Source organism: Trachemys scripta, chromosome 1 (assembly GCF_013100865.1).
Source record: "Trachemys scripta elegans isolate TJP31775 chromosome 1, CAS_Tse_1.0, whole genome shotgun sequence".
NCBI lineage: Eukaryota > Metazoa > Chordata > Testudines > Emydidae > Trachemys > Trachemys scripta.
The window spans coordinates 287,389,431-287,399,186 of NC_048298.1; the positions used below are offsets into that span (position 1 = coordinate 287,389,431).

Consider the following 9,756-nt stretch of genomic DNA (forward strand, 5'->3'; position numbering starts at 1 on the left):
TACAATTACATTTTGAGACCTATCAGTTAGCCAGTTTTTAATCCCTTTAATAGGTGCCATATTAATTTTGTCACTAGTTTTTTTTATACAAAAATATCATGTGGTACCAAATCAAATGCCTTAGAGAAGTCTCTGTATATTACATCAACACTATTACCTTTATCAACCAAACTTGTAATTTATCCAAAATATGTATATCAAGTTAGATTCTGTCAAACTATTTTTCATAAACCTATGTTGATTTTCATTAATTACATTACCCTCCCCTAATTCTTTATTAATTGAATCCCATATCAGCCGCTTCATTATATTGTCCAGGATCAATATCATACTATTTACCCTTTTAAAATATTGGTACAACAGTAGCTTTCTTCTGGAACTTCCCCAGTACTGTACTCCAAGACTTATTGAAAATCAACATTAAAAGTCCAGAGAGCTCCTCTGCCTGCTCTTTAAAAACTCTTGGATGCAAGTTATCTGGATCTGCTCATTTTAAAGAATCTAACTTTCATAGCTTCAGTTTAACATCCTCCAGAGATACTACTGGAATTGCCATATGATGACTATATCATCTCTTATCTCCAAATACAGATCAGAAATATTTATAGAACACTTCTGCCTTTTCTTCATTATTATTGATAATGCTAGCATTTCCATATAGTAATAGACTGATACAATTGTCAGGATTCTTTTTGTTCCTAATATATTTTAAAACTCTTTTTTTACTGTCCTTAACTCTGCTGGCCATAGATTTCTGTTTGTATCCCTTTGCTTCCCTTATCAATTTTCTACAATTCCTAACTTCTGATTCATAATCATGACTATTAATTTTCCCCTTCTTCCACTTGTTTTTATTTATTTTATATTTATTATATAATATAAAATATTATCGATATCTATCTAGATAGATAATAAAAAAGTGGAAGAAGGGGAAAATTAATAGTCATGATTATGGCAACATCTTTTGTAAAGTGTCCCGTTGTGCTAGATGTTGTACTAATACACAGTAAGAGAGATTGTCCATGCCCATAGAGCTTACAATCTAAATAGACAAGACAAACTAAGGGTGGGAGGACAAACAGAGGCAGCGATCTGAAGTGATTTACCCAGGGTCACACAATATGTCTGTGGCCAAACAGGGACTAGAAATCAGGCTTTCCGACTTCCAGTTCAGTACCAATCCACCAGCGCATACTGCTCCTCAAATTTACTACTGCTGCTGCGGCCCCTAGCTGGGCCAAGAAGAGGAGTTCCCAGATCACTTTCTCTTCAAGGAGTTCCCAGTACCTGTTGTTGTGGAGGAAGTTGAAAAGTTTTGTGTGTGTGACAAGAGTGAGACAAAGTCTGTTGGGACTTATGGTATTTTATTTAGTTGCTTATTGATATTTTATTATTTATTTAAAAGATTAAGTCTCAAAACCATCTAAGTGTTGTATATGGCTAGCCTTTATAACCATACATTTCCTCTCCCTTCTTTCTCCCTCCTTCATCCCTTCCACCCATTTGTTACACCCCGTTAAGTCTTTTCTCATAATAGGACTGGATCCTGCCAGTGGGATCTACACAGGCTCAGGGGCGAGCCCAGGCAGATTCACTGGACAGCTCTTATCTAGCCTTTAGAATATAAACTCTGCAGAGCAGGGACTGTCTCTTACTTTATGTAACGTGCACTGTGCAACACCTGTGACCCCAATCTTGGCTGGGGCCTACCACAATACAAATAACTTTTCTTTCGTTTGTTGGAGAGGAAGAGGATTCTTCCAACCAACCCATCCCTGCCCTTCTGCAGCTCTGAGCAAGGCTACTACACTGGAGCTAGTCAGTGTTTTTTCTGATTAAAAATGGCCTTTTTTTCAACCTATGGGACTTTTCACAAAAAAAAAATTGAATATTTTTCTTCTTGAACATTTCAGTGACATTCTTACTGATATTTATCATCAATTTTTTACTGAATGTTTGCTTGTGGTTAAAAAATCATGACAAAAATAAAAAAATTGCACAGAAACTTTAGTGAAAAATGGAAAATAGGCCCATTTTAAACCCTGCAAAACAGAAACAGTTCTTAATTTTTATACAAAGCGGAGGTTGTTTTTTTTTTTTTTGACTAGCTCTATACAATAGCAGAACTTCGTGGCAGTATCCACTCCCTAATATACAGTGTGTTTAGCCTGACCTCCCACTCTCCATACCCTGATGTTCTTAAAATGAAGTGTCAAAATCAACTTACAAACCAGGTGCAAATGTAACACCAATGCCCTTTGGTGGGTTGTTGGCAGCAGAGATCACATCTGGAACCTCGTATAGGAGGTTTTATTACCTGAACTAACACAATCCTCTGATAGCTGGTGCTGCAGCTGACTTATCAATTTCTAGTTGACTTACCCACTACTAGAGCGGGACAGAGTGCCACACTTTCATAAAGAACTAATGGTGGGAAGTCATTTCAAATGTATTTTCCCTCCTGCCACACAAGTGCAAAATACGAACTCCGTACAAATCTAACATCCTAGACTGTAGGGCAGGGGACTGTGTCTACCTCTGTGTTTGTACAACATCTGCCATAATGGGGCTTTCATCCTGATCCAAGCATCTGGACAGTTTTGCTATTAATACAAATTTATATTGCAATAGTTTCTAGGGGGCCCGATAAAGGATCTAGTCCTCGTTGTTCCCTATAAACATATAAGGCAGTCTCTGCCTTACAGAGCTCATGGTCTTGGAAGCCATGAAATAAAATATCAAATAATAATCCAGTTGCATTAAAATTACAGCCTAGAAAATAAACTAAACTACAGAATGTTAAATTGCCATTAAAAATGTCACAAGGGATCACCTGTTCAGAATACACAAATGTTTGCATGCAGCTATTCCTCTCCTGCAAAGCTCTAAGCGGAACCAAATCAAGCTGTGACAGGGCACCCAGACATCACAGTTGTATTTAGAAAAGTAAGCAAAAGTGATGCTTGTCTGCTATTTCCTTTACACAGCTTCACAGTCCTTGCAGCTCTTCTATGATGAAATCTAGTCCGAACACTTGAAACTTAAGGAAATAAACACATCTGAAGTGGACTGAAGATTGCAGGTTTATGAGGCAATCTCCTTTGATTCATCAGGGGACATAGGAAAAGAGATGATTATATTCATTTTATTAAAAGTGGAAGCGCCTAGCTGGCATAGCTGCCCCTTGCATTTATTTCTTCCTTAGTTTCATCTTCTGTCACCACCAGTGCACTTCAATTCTCCATGGCAATCAGAACTGACATATTTGCTGGAAGCAGCAGAAGGACCTTGTTTGATCCAGGGCCTTCAGGCAGTGAAGTGAGTGTCAGAGCAGCCTTCCCTCATTAAAAACAAAACATCTGGTCACTGACAATCTCGCCCAGATAAAATTGACCACTCAAGTGAGCTTGGAGTCCCCTTGGTGAAGCAAGTGACTTAGCATGGCCTACTGTTCACCTAATATACATTCCAGTCACATCCGCTTGGTTCACGATTTAAAAACATGTTTCCCTTACTCTGAGCACTTCAATCATAGCTCATAAAAATCAAGCTGTATTCATTCCAGTTCACGCATCCTCATGATTTGGGCTTGGAGGAAATCCTCATTTGAGAATCAGAAACTCTTTCAGGTTACAGTGGGGGTAAGTGCTATGGGCCTTAGAGAATGATCCACGGAGGAAGGCTGAAAGTGGGTCTTTATGTTCAGGGATGGGGTGAGTGCCTGGCTTTCTCACATGGGCGGATGCTCCCTGATGACCTTCTACCTTAGCTTTCATGGGGAGAAAAGTGAAGAGTCCCCGAGGCCTTGTCTATACTCAGGCATAGCCTTGATTCGGCACTAGCACTAGTACTGACCCCTATAGACAACATTATGCCTGGGGTTTACTCTGACTGAGTAAATTGAAATTTACCCCTTGGTGCAACCAGGATAAACCCTGATTAAGTCATTTGAAAAACTCCAGCTTGCTTTTCCTACACATAGGGGTCAGCAATGATGTAGCTGCACAGATTGTTGGCCACTGATTGCCGAATCAGAGCTATTCCTGACTGTAGATAGGGCCTGATTCTCCCCTCACACCAGTCTTATATTGGCGAGCCTTCACTAAGACATTCCTGATTTACACCAGTTGAGGAGAATAATCAGGCCCAGAGACTCTGGCAATAAGTTCTGTAGTGAGTTGAGCCCGGGTGCCACCCTTGGGAAGCTTGCATGTCGTTTGAGGGTAATGAATGCATTTGGAAGCATTTCTCAGAGAGAATCCCTAGCAGGCATAAGAGCTGAATGAAACTGCATCAGCATCCAGTGCACGCTGTGAGGACACAGAGAAGACTCCCTCCCTCTGGGATTAACCAAGGACAGGGGAGGGAATCTTATTATTTGATGTTTATTATTTGTATTACTGCACATCCCACGCCAGCTGCAGGAGGAGGAAAATGTAATCCTCTTAAATGAGGTTAAACACAAAGTATCAAACTGAGAACTGCCAGCAAAATTATTTCTAATTGTAAACTCCCTATACATGTCCCAAAAGATAGAGAACTAATATGTATGCAGTGCTAAAGAGACTTTTGTATACAGCAACTTAGGCACTAAAGGAGAATTTTCACACAGCAGTAAGCCTGGAAATAATACTCGGTCAAAAGAATTTTACTCAGCCTGCATTTTCCTTTGTTATATTTAAAGATAGTTGTGCTTGCATAGGTGATCTTTCCTTCCAAGCAGTGACTGCTTGATCCCACAGTATTCATAATCCTCTGCTTCCATAGTCTATTGCTATGGAAATGCATAAAATGGTGATTGCTATTTGTAAGGCCCTGACAGGCACAGATCTGATCACGAAGGTACTATCCCTGCTCGGAGTGGCTTACAGACTACAACAGGTGGACAATACAAAATGCACTGAGAGACCCAGAGGAAGGGCCTCAAATGCAGAATTGTGATTTTACAGAAAAACAGGCGGAGAGGCAGGATTTGCTGTGAGGGAGCAAACAGCAAATGGGCCCACTTCTCCTCTAATGGACACCGGTATGAATCAAAGTGAGTTCCACCAGGCCAGGTTCTGATCTCAGTTACTCAGGTGTAAATCTGGAGTAATTGAACTGACTTCAATGGAGTTTCTTGAGATTCACTGGAGTAATGACATCAGGGTTGAGCACAGCAAAGTTACACTGGTGCAAGAGGGGAATCAGGCCCTAATATCTTTGACAATTAACAAAATTGATAAGAGTTAATAAATCCATTAATCGTTTGGACCCACTTGATTTCTGCTCAGCTTCCTGGTAAATTTCCCCGTGTGTAAGGCCTTCTTGAAGAAAGAAAGTTGAAGAATAAGGGCTTGTCTACATGAGCCCTTAGTTCACAGCAATCTGCAGTGTGAATCTACCCTGCACTAACCGTCCGGGTGGGCCCTGCTATGTGCATTAAGTTTGTTAGAGCACTTTAACCCACTCCCGTTCTAAAGCAGGGTAGATCACGTCATCAGGGTCCACGTGGACAGTTAGCATGTGGCAGGTTAGTGGAGAGTAGATTCACATCTTAGATTGCCACAAACTAAATGCTTGTGTAGACAAGCCCTAAGAGTTCAGTCACAAGGGCAAATCCCAGTATGTTATTCTGCTCCCTTTCAGGCCCCATCCTTAATTGAGCTTTTCCCTCTCTCCATTGAGAATAGGATGCAGTGCTATATTTTTCTGCCAAAGGACAAAATGCCAGAAGGGGTGGGGGAGTAGAAAAAAAAAATCAACAGATGTATAGCTGGTCCTTTTTGTCTCTTGTTTGAGAGGTCAAGCAGTTCAGGAAGCCAGTATAACCCATGGGAACCTCTCTCTGTAACTCAGCACTTTCACACTGCTATCCTAATGAACACACTTGTCATCAATACCCAAAGACAGGGACCCCACACTTCTCATGGGGGTGGCACACTTGGTAGAAGTAACCAGAAAAGCTTTTTATAAAGAAAAAAATTAAAAGTGCTGTATAAATTCTAAACCATTCATGTATGTAGGCCAGTTCTTCCCTCCGTGACACTAATTTTAGACCTGTGTACTCCCATTGATATCAAGTGAGGTACAGCAACACAGATGTGGTGTTGGAGCAGACACATTTTAAAACAAAACAGTCCCACACAATTCCTCCATCACATTCCTCCCCAGATCTGTGCTTTCCCTACCACAGCTGATGTTATGGCAACCAGCTAAAATAGCTCTATTTGGCACTGTTCTAGGTGTTCGTACAATAATCAACTATTGCAAGTAACACATTTCTACACATGGTCCAATTCTGATGTCCTTACTGACACTGAGTAGCACTTACTCAGATAAGTACCAATAGCTCTATTGGAGTCAATAGCAGTACTCATGGTAGTGCACCTCAGTGTAAACTAAAGGGTGGCAGAACTGGGCTAGACTGTAAAGTTACAATTGGCTCTGTGTAAGGGGGCAGTCTTGTGCTCTGGTCTGCTCTTAGGATGGCAGAGCTAACTATGACTCTCAACCAAAACACCTTCTCTGCTCTCCCCCATGCTATGGGTTGGGGGAATAAACTCCTTCATTCCCTTTAGTGCAGCAGTTTACTCCTGTCTAGGCACCCAGTCAGCTACTCTGCCTTGCTTAGCAGCCCATCTAACCCATAGTGTCTAGATCCCTTCTGGACCAGATTCTCAGAGCACTACTCATGCTGAGTGGCACCTGACTTCATGATCATTCCTACCGAAGTCAATGACACGCACCACACATGGAATCAGGTGCATTCAGTATGAGTAAAGGTATCAGAAACAGGCCTCTGTACAAAAATAAGACCAGTGTTACTCAGAGAAGACCTTAGCTCAGTGGAAGTTTCTATCGCTGGGCCTGATTCTCCATCACTTGGCACCTTGTGCAGTCATTTACACCCGTGCAAAGTATGTGTAAAATGCTAGTAAATGAGACTAGTTACTTCTCTGCATTCACGTTGCACAGATGTAACTGGCTATACCAGGTCAGAGGAGGTAAGAATAAGGCCATAAGTCTCGGTCTTTGGTGTTTTCAATTCACCCATCATATTGGTATTTAAATGGCAAGTTGCACCACTGCATCCCAGGGCAGGCTGGGCACATATTCTATTAACAGTTGAGGAACTTACGTTTCTGAAATACTCTCTAAAAAGCTTCATTGTTCAACAGGAAAGCAGTTATACGACATAATAAAAAAGAATGGGTCAGTCCATAAATTGCAGTTATTGGGGAGTATTTATGGATTCTTGTCATAAAAGAACAGAGATAAAGTGTTGCTAGATAGTCTGAATGCAAAAGATTCCCAGAACATAATATTTCCAGTTATACTGGCTCCTTCGTGCTTTGAAAGTAGAAATGATTGTTCTGATGATACCACAGAAGAATTATTATATTTAGCTTTAAGTAATATTTCTAGTTTGAGTCAGAAACAGCAGTAGAGTTTTGATTTCCAACACGGCAGTAGGTTTCAGGCAGAAATATTTTTGACCTATTTCTATATACAGGACCTGGTTCTCTAGTCACTTATGTGAGTTTCACACCAGTGTAACTCCATTGACTTCAGTGGAGTTACTCCTGAGTCACCCATGTGAGAGAAGAATCAAGTCCATGTAACAGTGCACGAGGCCCTTTCCTTTACAGAGGGAAAGGATTTTAAGAGGGCCCAGTTCTGTAACCTTTACACATGGCAAATAATACATTAGTCCCTTGGGTCCATATATAGGCCCTAATGGCCCTAAACACAGGGCTAAAAGTAAATTTCCACCATGTCCCTTATAAAGTGCTGGGTCGTAAGTTAGGCACTAAGCTAAAATATACCAGGGATAAGGACCAAATTTAAGACACCAGATTCCAGTCTCATTTATAATGGGCAAATCTGCAGTAACACTAAAGACATAAATATGGTTACTCCAGATTTACACTGAAATAAATGAGTCACCTGATTATTCATCTAGTCCCCAAAATAAGTACCTAGAATTCTTGCATTATGGGTAGCTCTCCGGGGGGGGGGGGGGGGAAAGAGCGGGAAACACGTCCAGAAATCGCTATTATAACTAGCAGTTTAGCAACAGAAATGTATTAGAGTTTGACTTGCAAATGCGTAGATGTGGACAAGGTGCTAAGATTCTATACAAACCTCTCATCCCTTTCCACCAAGTTTATTAGGTTTTCCATCCAGCAGTGCTGGAACAATTTGTATAGTGTGGAATGCTGAGAGCCATTTAACTAAACTATATAGGGACTGGGAGTGGCTGGCTCATTACAGAGCAGCTTTTCCTCTCCTGGCCTCATCTCCTCATCTTTTATTGGGAGTGGACTACATCCACCCTGATTGAATTGGCCTTGTCAACACTGGTTCTCCACTTGCTAAGTAACTCCCTTCTCTCCATGTGTCAGTATATAATGCCTGCATCTGTAACTTTCACTCCATGCATCTGAAGAAGTGAGGTTTTTACCCACGAAAGCTTATCCCCAAATAAATCTGTTAGTCTTTAAGGTGCCACCAGACTCCTTGTTGTATTTAACTAAACTGTAAATGTTGTATAAAATGGAAACTATTTCAAGCCAGAGGATGAGGCAGCACCCCCAGCACTCCATTACCTATGTTCCCATCTATATGCCTGCTTCAAAATGGTTTGCCCTTGGAGAAGCCCTCATCTTTTTTCAGACCTACTGCCAGTATTTTGGGAAGGTTTTGTTTGTTTTTAATCCAGATTGCAGAGGGGAAATTTGGAGGTCAATACAAACTAGAGAAAGTATAAAATATTAAGCAATATTAAGGCAGCCACAGTGTTTAATATTCACAGCTAGATTCTCCTAAACCTCTCTTCCAGTAATAAAATCTCAGAGAACTGTCTCAACAAAGTGCAGTTTTTACCTCTTCTTTCTGAAGAAACATTTGAGTGAGAACCACCCTCTTCCTGAGTCAAACCCCTCAAAGACGTACCAAACACACAGACCCCTCAACAAAGTCAGCCTAGCATGTGCATCTCTGCTCACCAGTCCTATCTGCCCCCCGCGTGAGGAGGGGGATTTGGGCCAGCCCCGCCTGGGGGGTGGAGGGCTTGGGCCAGCCCACCACGGTGTCCCATTTTCCCTTTGGGAAATATGGTCAACCTAGCAATAGCTCAAAAACAAAACAGAAAAAAGCCCAACACCAAAAAAACCTCTCTCCCTGCGCAACCAGATTTCCCCCCTCTCTCTCCCACCCTGGAAACTTACTTCCCTTGTTTTGCAACATGTTCTGCCTTTCAGTGACATCAATAACTAATTAGTGCTTGTGAGAAATGAAATGCACTCGGTCTGCAATTCATTCCTCTCTTCTGTCCCACCTCTCCTGACCAGCCAGTCCCGCTCCTGGTCAATTTTTAGCCCGGATGCCATCACAGCGGCTCAGCATTCCGCGCCCCCACGCTCAGACCTTCCTGTCGAATCCTCGCGACTCCAACGTTCGGAAAACATTGTCCTAACGTTCTCTCAGCCGCCGGAACTAGCTCAGACCTCGCCTCGAACCCAGTTTAAGCTTGCCCCGCCCTCAGCCGGCCCACAGCTGTTAGTGTGTTTCGCTTTCTACTCCCATGGCAACCCGAGCACCGCTGCCTTGCCCTGAGGGATGCTCGGCCAAGAGAGCAGATACCCTGCATGGGGGATTGCTTGCAATTTACTCATCTGCTTTCTGGCTGGGGAAATTCCTTAGGCATCCTGTGCTAATGGCCTGGCACAGACTTAAATCTCATTCCTTAATATAACTGGAACATTACCTGGA

The 9,756-nt window shown here is 41.9% G+C and overlaps 1 protein-coding gene across 3 annotated transcripts in view; it reads right to left on the reverse strand.

The window, feature by feature from the left end:
- ERICH6B (glutamate rich 6B) overlaps positions 1-9,491 on the reverse strand; it is a 66,651-nt gene extending 57,160 nt beyond the window's left edge. For all 3 annotated transcript variants that reach the window (XM_034758462.1, XM_034758461.1, XM_034758460.1), the window contains exon 1: positions 9,323-9,491. The gene's annotated coding sequence lies outside the window, so the exon portion shown is untranslated. The remainder of the gene's footprint in view (positions 1-9,322) is intronic.
- Between the last annotated feature and the right edge of the window lie 265 nt (positions 9,492-9,756).